Source organism: Echeneis naucrates, unplaced genomic scaffold, assembly GCF_900963305.1.
Source record: "Echeneis naucrates unplaced genomic scaffold, fEcheNa1.1, whole genome shotgun sequence".
In the NCBI taxonomy this organism is placed as follows: Eukaryota; Metazoa; Chordata; class Actinopteri; order Carangiformes; family Echeneidae; genus Echeneis; species Echeneis naucrates.
This window is the reverse complement of record NW_021780179.1, coordinates 1-8643: the sequence shown is the minus strand read 5'-3', so window position 1 is coordinate 8643 and position 8643 is coordinate 1. Positions and strand designations below refer to the sequence as shown.

General features: G+C 40.2%; 1 non-coding gene across 1 annotated transcript; it reads right to left on the bottom strand.

Moving 5' to 3' along the window:
- Positions 1-1377: 1377 nt before the first annotated feature.
- On the bottom strand, positions 1378-1448 carry trnag-gcc (transfer RNA glycine (anticodon GCC)). Its single transcript has one exon. It is a non-coding gene; the product is annotated as a tRNA-Gly (tRNA).
- Positions 1449-8643: the final 7195 nt, after the last annotated feature.

Below are 8643 nucleotides of genomic sequence, written 5' to 3'. Positions count from 1 at the left end.
AGAGGAATCATCCTTTTAAGAGTCCGCAGGCTGATGTTTGCACCGTGTAAACTTCACATCATGCTTCAGTAGATCAGGTGCTGCTACCTCCGGATCTGTATATAATGGGAGTGTTTTCCCTCTCTGAGCTTTTAAATCAGCTCCATGTGGCGCCATCAATCCATGTTTATCTGCTAAAATAACAAAAAGATATCATTCATTTCACACACACACACACACATATATATTTACTTCCATATTTTACAGATATATCCACACACGTACCTGGACCTGTTTCCTTTCGGCCCACAGTTCTTTTGACTTTGACTTTCTGTCCTCCATGAATTGTTTATATGATGTTCATGGTTGTTCTGCTGGAATGAACAGAGTTCCGTATCAAAACAGAAAGTTAGCAGCAGCTAAAACAATCAGCAACAATTGTGCATTTAGCATAACTGAAAGCCTAAAATAAATAAAAACTAGCAACGCATACTAACTAAAAGCGTTGCTATTCCGTGAACGAATAGCTGCAAAATGAAACGGTGCACTTTAATTCACTGCATGTCTGACAGCGGCTTCAGCTAGTTAGCGCGATGCTACACTTAGCTTGTTTAGCATTTTCCGGCTGTTTATTAGATGTCTCCTGTGCGCGTGCTCCTTCCGTCTGGTCCGTTCATCAACGTTAAACATTCTACAGATCGTCCGCACGGAAAACACAACCGCGTCAATTGGCTCAAGTTGTTTCCACAAAACGGCCAAAACATCATTTAATCTAGCTGCATAAACTTTCACTCCGCAAAGTTTTCCCGCCACACAAACCGATACAACTTTTGAGCTCACAGTCAATCTTCTTCTGGATCACTTCCGGCATTTGGTACATTCCCCTTCCGGAAGATTCTGTCGTTTGGAAATTTGTTTCGCAAACATGTACTTTGTTTTCTAAAAATTTGTTTTGTCCGTGGTAAAAGTGTTTTTCTTATGTAATTTTGTTTGAATAAAATGTAAACATGTTTCCCAACATGTAAATTTAGTTTCACGCTGTGTAAAAGTGTTTGGCACTTTGTAATTTAGTTTTGCACTTACCGGCCACCGGTATCAAACAGAGCAGGAACACTAAAGTAAGGGGCGGGGGGTGAAAACGACAGGAGGGTTAAAGAGCAGATTCTCTCTGAGGGGACGGATGTTGCCACAATACACAGTGTGTGTGCCATCACATGTGGAAGATGTGTGCAGACTGAAGCCTTGGTCTGCCACCAGCTCAGAGGGGCTGCACTTCTACTGACCACCAGGGGGCTCCACTGGCTGTTTCACAGTGTGTTGGAGTCTATCAGGTTTTTTCATGTCTTGTATTTTCCAAGCAGCACTGTGCTTCTGTGTTTCTGGATGTTGGAGTTACTCTGCATTAGTCGGGAATCGAACCCGGGCCTCCCGCGTGGCAGGCGAGAATTCTACCACTGAACCACCAATGCTTACTAAACAGCTTTCACCATTACGTCACAAATCTCCAGGCGTCCGCAGACCCTGTTTTCTATAATAATCCATCATGGACCGCTGACACTTTCATTTATCAGTAAATCCACCGTGTTTTAAAGAAGTTCAGAGTGTTTCAGAATTTCTGACATGATACAGACAGACAGATCCAACAAAGCATTTAAATAACTGAGAGCTCAGACCAGCAGAGAGAGCACACACACACACACACACACACAACAACACACACACACACACACACACACACACAAAGTGGGACGAGGTGCGCAACTTCGCTCAGTCTGTGATTGCAAAAATGAGCGAAAGCGAGAAGAATCTTAAAAAGTAAGAAGGAGGAACAACAACAGATTTGGTTTTAGTTCAATTTACACGCCACTATTTTTTCCCATAACAGCTGAGTTGTGTTCACTTTATTTGCTCTTGAGACAAGTGTGGCTTCTTCGTGCGCATGCGCCATTCCGGCTGAATCTAATGCGAGTGTGATGTTGGAGTTGGTGTCGCGTGGGAGAGCGATGAAGGAACAGGAAATGCCTTTGATCTACCAGTGACGTCACACAGTCTCGCTGTGAGGTGTAGTAACAGTTGTTGATGTTGTCGAGTGAAAACTTCATTCATCCTCAGAGTCATCTGCTTCCTACCGATCTCCATTTTCATTTCCAACCACTCAGAGCAGACAAGAACACACACAGACACACTCTGACTAACCAAAACCATTCCAGGAACAATCAGGATGATTCTGGCTCAGGGTGTGACAGGTCCGGGGTTCAAATCCCAGATGAGCCCTTTGTCAGCTGTTGTAAGAAGTGAAAAAGCCTCCTAAATGTGGAGGGAGGCCGACTCTGTCAGAGAGCAGTGTGCATTCTAGCTTCCTTTAGCTGTCAGCCTCTGATCATCAACTCTTCAGCTTCTATGACTTCAACAATTCCTTCTGAATGCAGTCTGAGGCAGTGATTGTGAAACTTTCATTCAGACAGAGATCCCACATTCAGAAGAAAACAGCCACACACAAACAAGTCATCATGAACAGCCTACATGGAGCCTAAATGAAAAGAAGCAGGAACTAAAGTGTGAAAATAATGATGAACAAAGTGTCACAGAGAGAGGCTGCAGCCTGGTGTGGACTATAACGTCAGAAAATGGATCAGTCTGTGACACGGAGCACTAAAGTTGGAAGGCTGAGTTCAGCTTCAGCTTCTTTCATGTTCTCCCTGTGAAAGAAAGAAGGTGAACATGAGCTTGATATGAGAACACAGCAGTGTGCATCATGGTGCTCATGTTCACATAGAAAGAAGGAGGAAAAGCAGCAGCTCTGGTTTGCTGTTTCACTCCCTTTCCCTCCCCGCTATGAGCTGTCACTCACCCACAGCACATACTGTAGACTGGTTCACAGTCAGACTCATGATTCATGACTCATTGGTTCAGAGTGGAACTCATGAGTCCCAGTTCAGCAGCAGCACATTCACACACTGAGCTGAGAGTCTGCTGCACGCTGACTGTATGACATCACTATATCAATCAATTAATAAATAATCCAATCAACTAATCAATCACTCAATGAGTCAATCATGCAATTGTTTAAACTTATTTATACAGAACTTTTCAAACAAATAATGTGTTTTTACACAAAATAAGAAGAATCCGCTAAGATACAGAGACATTCGGATCAAAACAGGATGTTTATGTTTGTCTCCAAAAATAATTTAGTCAACGAATAAAAAATTGTCCTTCAGAAGATAAACTGCTGCAGTGTCCTCCGAGTTCTGCCCTTCAGCATCGCATTATTTATTGACATGTTTTTTTTGCCACGTGGATGAAAATAAGAACTATTGTAATTAAGAAAGAAATTGAAAAAATTGGCTTCATTTTTATGTAGGGAAGAAAGGGCCAATTTAAATCAGTGCTGACTGACAGTCATGTGTTTCACAACAAAATGACATCTTTTATCGAGTAATGCTTCTAGAAATGTCCCCAAAGCAGCCCAAAGGGTCCAGAAGAAGCTGAACCTAAACCCCAGGTGGAGTTTGGAGGAGCTGGCTGAGAGGAGAGGAGGACTTGAGGAGTCTCTGGGATCATGGTGGACTGGACTCTGTTCTCAGACCAGTTCTGATTCCTCTGTCAGTCTCTGCTGGATGAAGCTCTCCTCTCCACCTCCCAGGAACATGGTCCAGAGTCTGGACAAGCTGCTGCTGCAACATCTGGATCATCAGGAAGCAGCTGATCCTCCATCAAAACACACCTTCCTCTTCACCACCAGCAGCTATGAAGAGAAGAAGAGAGCAGATCCATCAGTGTTTCCTGACTCTGTCCATCAGCTGTCAGTCAGTGATGCAGATCCAGCATAAAGACCTGCAGGGACTTCAGTCCTGTTCAGTCCAGATGTGCAGCAGCTGCTTCCTCTCAGCTCATGTTAACGTGTTGGAGTGAACACACTGAGCTGGAAACTCACAGACCTCAAGTCTGCTGACTCAGCCCATTTCTCTGAGTCCACAGTGGAGATAAAGAGCTGAGTCATGAAGGTTCATCACTTTACTGATGATTTACTGAAGGTCCATTTAAACTGAGAGACTCAGACAGACAGACAGACAGACAGGCAGACAGACAGACAGACAGACAGGCAGACAGGCAGACAGACAGGATTCTGGTCTGCAGAAAGACCACATGGTGACAGTGTGATGAAAAAAGATCAGTGATGTGCAGCTTTCAGTCAGACTGATCTCAGAGCTGTGACAGATGAACCTGATCAGAGAACAAACAGTCTCAGCTCAGATCTGACAGTTTGATGGACGAGGACCAGAATCTGAACATCTCTGAGTTCTTCAGCTGGAATCTGCTTCATTTGATGGTCACATGATCACAACAGTCCTCTGACTGATCTGATTGGCTGACTGTTTTCTCTCTGTCTTTTCTGTCTAATCCGAACTCTGTTCTGTTCTCCTCTCACAGCTTCACTGAGGAGTTTGAAGGTTCACAGGAAACACTGAGTCTTTGCTCTGATACTGTATTAAAGCAAATATTATTGAAGGAACATGAACTGAGTCCAACTCTACTGACCTCAGAGTCTCCAGTCTGAAGTCTGGACTCTTCACAAAATTAGACAGATCCTTCAGTCCTGAATCAATCGGGTAGTTCTTACTCAGGTCCAGTTCTCTGAGATGGGAGGGGTTGGACTTCAGAGCTGAGGCCAGAGAAGAACAGCTGATATCTGACAACCTGCAGTTCACCAACCTGAGTAAATAATAAAAGATGTGACTTCAGGAGACAAAGTTCCTGGTTCAAAGTGTTTCAGCATCTGTTCAGAGCAAATTATGTTTTAGTGAAGGGACTTGTGGTAGCTGATTTTATTTCTGTGGTTTGGGAAATAAGGCAAAATATTTTTGACTTTGACTTGAGAAAAGGAAAATAATGTATGTGTGTATGTTTATATGCAGATATATGAGCGTTCAGGTTGTTACAACAGCCACTGGATGATTAAATACGTCTTATAAACCCATGTGGGTTGAACATTTTTATGAATGACACACAAATAAATTAATAAATGAAATGAACCACAGACTAAAATCTGCATACTAACATACAAATACATATGAATATATGATGTCCCCTTTCAAAAATACAAGATTGATTGATAAACTGCATGCAATTAAAACGTCTTTTTCAATTAAATAAAAATCTGTTTCCCAAAGTTAAAACTGCAAACTGCAGTTCTCCAACCTGAGTAAAGAATAAAAGATGTGACTTTAGGAGACAAAGTTCCTGCTTGAAAGTGTTCAATATTTCATCAAGCCAACACATGATTCACAACATCTGGAACGTTTTCACTTAATTCAGCGGTGACCACGTTTAACATGCTGAGTTTGGTCTGAAACTCTCAGTCTGCTTGAGTCACATGACTTTATAGTCGTGTTGGAACAGGAAAACACTGAATATTAGTGCTGTACCCAAAGAAAAAAACAAAAACAAAAACAAAAAAAACCAATTGATATAAGAATCACAATTCTCATTTACTATGATTCAGAATCAATTAAAAATGTCCCAAAATCGATTTAAAAATTAAAACAATGCTGACAAAGACGCTGTCTGACGTCACCATGGAGCTGACACAAATTATTTTATAGCTTGCTGCTTAGAGTAGCAGTTTTGGTCCACACACATTTGAAAAGGCACTTTCCTTAAAATTTAAAAGGCAGCATGTTTAACTGCTCTTTTTTTTTTTAAAGAGACACTTATTTTTGCTATTCAAGAAATATGTGATATTGTATTAAACAACAGTTGCAACAATTCCATCTGAGCATGGATAAATGTTTAAAACTTAATAAATGTGAAAAGACACTTTAATGTCTCCATTCGTCATTTTGTCTTGTAAAGCAGACTGGAGTAGATCATGAGGATCCTTTGCACACCTATAGATTGAAGCAGAAATGACTATGAATCGATTTTTTTGAATCGAGAATCATTTTGAATAAAGAATCAATTTTGAATCGAGTCATAGCCCCAAAAATCCAAATCGAATCGTATTGTTGGAGAGTGAATGATTCCGACCCCATTGAATATATATTTGTCCATGTCAGTGAGGAAACATATATATTTCCTGTCATTGAAACGCTGAAGGATTTTTATTATTATTTTTAGTTTTAAATCTGTAGTTCAATGTTTCTCTGCCACACTGACTGGACTAAACCAGAGAAGAAGAAAACAGATGTCAGCATGAAGATCCTCAGTGAGGATCAGTATAATATCAGCCTGATGTCTGCAGGTCAGAGTCACCACAACTGTAACATCATATTAATCTGAGAGCAGAAATAAAACATGAGTCTGACCTCAGAGTCTCCAGTCTACAGTGAGGACTCTCCAGAAAACCACACAGATCCTTCAGTCCTGAATCCTTCAGGCTGTTCAGACTCAGGTCCAGTTCTCTGAGATGGGAGGGGTTGGACTTCAGAGCTGAGACCAGAGAAGAACAGCTGATCTCTGACAAACTGCAGCCCATCAACCTGAGTAAAGAATTAAAGATGTGACTTTAGGAGACAAAGTTCTTGCTTGAAAGTGTTCAATGTTTCATCAAGTCAACACATGATTCACAACATCTGGCCACGTTTAACATGCTGAGTTTGGTCTGAATCTTTCAGTCTGCTTGAGTCACATGACTTTATAGTCACGTTGGAACAGGAAAACACTGAATATTAGTGCTGTACCCATAGAAAGAAAAAAACCAAAAAAAACAAAAAAACGATTGATATAAGAATCACAATTTACTATGATTCAGAATCGATTCAAAATGCCCCAAAATCGATTTAAAAAATAAAACAATGCTGACAAAGACGCTGTCTGACGTCACCACGGAGCTGGTTCTGGAACATACACATGCACCAAAACAAGGAGGAAACTACAATAATGGAGGAAAGACAGATTCAACAGGCCCCGTCCCCGTTGCAGGCAAAGATTCTGACTCATTTTGGTTTTTACTGAGCTTGACATGACTTATTTTATAGCTTGCTGCTCAGAGAAGCAGTTTTGGTCCACACACATTTGAAAAGGCACTTTGCTTAAAATTTAAAAGGCAGCATGTTTAACTGCTAATTTTTTTTAAAAAAAAGACACTTTTATTTTTGCTATTCAAGAAATATGTGATATTGTATTACACCACACTTGCAACAATTCCATCTGAGCATGGATAAATGTTTAAAACTTAATAAATGTGAAAAAGACACTTGAATGTCTCCATTCGTCATTTTGTCTTGCAAAGCAGACTGGAGTAGATCATGAGGATCCTTTGCACACCTATAGATTGAAGCAGAAATGACTATGAATTGAATTGTTTTGAATCGAAAATCATTTTGAATAAAGAATCGATTTTGAATCGAATCATAGCCACAAAAATCCAAATCATTTTAAATCTGTAGTTCAACATTTCTCTGCCACACTGACTGGACTAAACCAGAGAAGAAGAAAACAGACGTCAGCATGAAGAGCCTCAGTGAGGATCAGTATAATATCAGCCGGATAAGATTTTAATATTTCAAATTCATATACGATGTCCCCTCTCAAAAACATTAGATTAATGTTTTCCATTCCAATGTCATTTTGAAATAAACTTTTTCAAAAGTTATTTTCAACCATTTAACAATTAAATGTCTAAAACCTGAAGAGGATTTTCCCTCATAAATATAAACCTGTCTGCAGGTCAGAGTCACCACAACTGTAACATCATATTAATCTGAGAGCAGAAATAAAACATCAGTCTGACCTCAGAGTCTCCAGTTTACAGTGAGGACTCTCCAGAAAACCACACAGATCCTTCAGTCCTGAATCCTGCAGGTCGTTGTGACTCAGGTCCAGTTTTCTGAGATGGGAGGGGTTGGACTTCAGAGCTGAGACCAGAGAAGAACAGCTGATCTCTGACAACCTGCAGTTCTTCAACCTGAGTAAAGAATTAAAGATGTGACTTTAGGAGACAAAGTTCCTGCTTGAAAGTGTTCAACGTTTCATCAGTCTTTTCAAAGCTGAAGGTTTAGAAAGAATAAGTTTAGAAAATAAAATTCAAACAGCTGAACCAGCTTCACAACTATCAAATACAACAGTGACAAACAGTGACAAGATTTAATGAGAAACATTAAAGAGAAACAATACCTGAAAGAACTTGAACTGACTCGAACTGTCAACATTGTGATTTTAACACATCAGAAATAACCAAACAGCAGAGTCAGCCAAACTTTATTTTTATCTCTCTTTTTGTATGGAGTCAGAACAATCTCATTATGAATGAACTCTCGTGGGGCTTTCGTACTCATATTTTGCAGTTTCGTAGTCGTATTTCACAGTTTTGTACTCGTATTTCGGACTTCGCAAATGTTATGTTGAGGCACACTTGTAAGATAAATTTACGGAGCATAAAAATTGCTGACTGTGCAGTTATGAAATCTGTGTGTTGGATTTTGAGACTGATCTGACGTTGCAGTTTAACCAACATCACCATTGGCTGATAAAGCTGTCGATCAATCGCATGGAGACTCAACTTCAACCTGTCAGTAACATTTATCTGACTATCCCCTTGTTGTAAATCATGCAATGTCACTGAATGAGTGGAAGCATCCTGCTTAGCAAAGTTAAATGTTTGAATGAACATAAACTATGTGACCGTATGTTACATGCAGCCTTTACGAAAGGCAATGGTGA